Genomic DNA, 3,342 nt, shown 5'->3' with positions numbered 1-3,342 from the left:
ACAGCTGTCCGTCAAATTCGTTTTAGATTTAATTTATATAGGTAACTAATGATTTCATCGAAAAATAAAACATTACAGGGCATGTTTCTTGTCACTTTATTTCATTTTCTATTAATATCTAAAATGACGTCAAACACTCCATTGAACTTCATCAATTCACTATAATCGCGAAATTTTGAATGGTATTGTACTTTTTCAAATGAATTACTCGACCCTTTAATACATCTCTCACTGATCAATGACTCGAGATTCATGTTATACATTTAAAGGACAATTATGGTGAATGCAAATGATGAAACAAACCTGCCCACGCGGACAAATTACGTTTTTGCTAAACAGACTATTTCTGGCATCGAAGAACATTGTTTGATTTCATTGAATAAGATTTAAAAAAATATATTTCTTTGAATTAGAAATGTAAAAAAATGCGAGAACTAATAATAGAATATTATGTTTTTTTAACATTAAAAGTATATGTAAAAATTACATAACAGAAAGGAATGTGATAAAACAATTATTTTATTATACATGCTTAGACAACCAGAAAACTTTACAACGGATTAAAAATTGAAAATTATTACCAAATTAGTGACATCAGCAATAATCAGAACACATATACGAATTCCATCACGATGATGTCTGAAATTCATTTTTTGCATTTTGCTTCATAAACCTAAATTGTTTGCACAGAAATTCCACACGTTCTGCTTTTTTTTTTAAAAAAAATAAAATCAAGCCAATTAGAACTAGATGGACGTAATAATCTAAGCAAAACGTTTATCATTAAACAGTTGAAAAGCAAATAAAATACGACACAACGATTAATGATGTTCCACACACGTGAGCATGATCTACTCAACTTAAATATATTTCTCTAAAAACTTGCTCTTATCAGTAATAGAGTATGTGAATTACAACTAAGTACAGAAGACGGCCATACATCGTTCAAAATTTCAATTTCTATATTTTACATAATTTACAAATTATAAAATTTAATCTTCTTAAGCTATTGCGCACTTAGCAGGGAATTGCGCACATTTGTAGTGCGTTTTCTGCTTCGTTTTTAATAATTTAAGATATAAATACTGTGATATTTTAACCAGTATTGTCGATTGTTTTAATTGCCAAAATTTATATTTTAATAATGAAAAAAAAAATTGTGTATCCACACATATCAACATGATGTTGAAGGCATAACATACGGTGTGTGTTTTTGGGCTAATACGACAAATGATTGGAAAGTGTGCAAAAACGAATTATTCGATGTATAGCCAATATATCTTTAAGAGAATCTTGTAAGCCATTTTAAAAAAATATCGTATATTAACATTGGCCTCATATATTTTTCAAACAAGTTGTTATTCGATAGAGTGGACTGTATAAACTCTTGTGCTGATTTGAATAATGTTCTTTATTTCCTGAATGTTGTACAACTACACAAATAGATTAATAGAATTTAGAACATGTCATCATTTTTAATTTGATTTTTCAATAACAACTTTTTGTTTTCGTGTTGCTCTGCAACCGTCTCTATACAAACTTAGATCATATAAAATGTATTAACATACAAAATACTTTACCATACTCCCCACCTTGAACTATTTTAGTTCAATAATAAATACATGATACAAAGAATTGATAAGTATGCTTACAGTATATATGTATGTGTGAAGATAGACAAAATTAAATAGTAAAAGCTAAATAACAAATTTTAAAGATGACTATCACTTAGCGCATCACTGTTCTCACTTTCAGGTACAGGAAGTGGACACAACCTGGATACTGCTCGTTTAAGTATTCCATTTTTAGTCTTAACTGTTGCAACTCTCACCACATTGTCTTCTCCTGGATGAAGTTGAACGACTCTGGCAAGTAACCACTGATATGGAGGAAGATTATCTTGTTTGACTAAAACAAGATCACCAACTGCTAAGGAACTGGACTGTTGAGACCACTTGGATTTTTGTTGCAGCTGAGACAGATAATCCCTTGACCACCTCTTCCAAAACTGTTGATTAATTTGTTGAAGTAGTTGATATCTGGACAGCCTTCCAATTGTAAATCCATAACATTTGAATCTGGAAGCGTAATTAACAATTTGCCAATTAAAAAGTGAGACGGTGTTAAGGATTGTAAATCATTAGGATCAGGAGACATCGGATACAACGGTCTGAAATTCAAAATTCCTTCTATCTGAATTAAAACGGTGTTAAATTCTTCATATGTTAAATGCGTATCTCCAATAATTTTTAATAAATGATGTTTCATACTCTTAACTCCAGACTCCCATAGTCCTCCGAAATGAGGAGAGTTTGGAGGTATAAAGTGCCAAACTATATTTTCACCAGCACAATTACGCACAATTTCATCCCCTGAAGATATAAAAAAATTATGCAAATTATTTAATTCTTTGACTGCCCCTACAAAATTCGTGGCATTGTCTGAATAAATATGACTCGGTTTACCCCGACGTGATGAGAATCGTCGTAGAGCAGCAATGAAAGATTCTGTGGTTAGATCTGTAATCAATTCAAGGTGTACTGCTTTAACTGAAAAGCAAATAAAAAGACAAACATAACCTTTTAATGATTTTGCACCACGACCTCTTTTATCTTTCAATATGAAAGGGCCTGCATAATCAATTCCTGTTATATAGAAGGGATTCATTAAAGTAACTCGAGTTTTTGGTAAGTGTGCCATAATAGGATTTATTGATTTGGGTTTAAATTTGAAACACTTTATACAATTTCTTGTTATCTCTTTTGCAATACTCATTCCTGAAATAGCCCAATATTTTTGACGTACTGTAGCAAGTAATAGTTGTGGACCAGGATGTAAAAGTACTAAATGAGTTTTTTCAAATATTAAACGAGTTAAAACATGATGTTTAGAGAAGTATGGGATGCTTTTCTCCAAAATGTAATGACGATTTTTTTAATCGACCACCATCTTAGTAAATCATCAACTGGGTCCATGAAAGGTGATAATCTTAATAAATTACTCTTTGATTTTAGAGGCATGCCATAGCTTAATTTAATCTATTCTGAAAAGCTTTCAAATTGAGCAAGCTTAATCAACCTTTGCTTTTGGAAGTTTTGCATTAGAAATAAATCTAAGACAATAACACATTTTAATCTATTTAAAGAAGAACATTTTTCAAATGGAAAATACTTGGTTTGTAAAATAGCAGAAAATGTTTTTTTTCGTAATTCAGGAACTTTGACATTGGAAATATTAATAAAAGGTTTTGGCCAATCTGATTTTGCCGAGGAGAGCCATTGTGGACCTTTCCACCATATATTATTGGCTAGTAATTTTTTTGGAAGAACTCCTCTTGATGCT

Source organism: Anoplophora glabripennis, unplaced genomic scaffold (assembly GCF_000390285.2).
Source record: "Anoplophora glabripennis isolate ALB-LARVAE unplaced genomic scaffold, Agla_2.0 scaffold616, whole genome shotgun sequence".
Classification (NCBI taxonomy): domain Eukaryota; kingdom Metazoa; phylum Arthropoda; class Insecta; order Coleoptera; family Cerambycidae; genus Anoplophora; species Anoplophora glabripennis.
Note: the sequence above shows the minus strand (reverse complement) of the source record.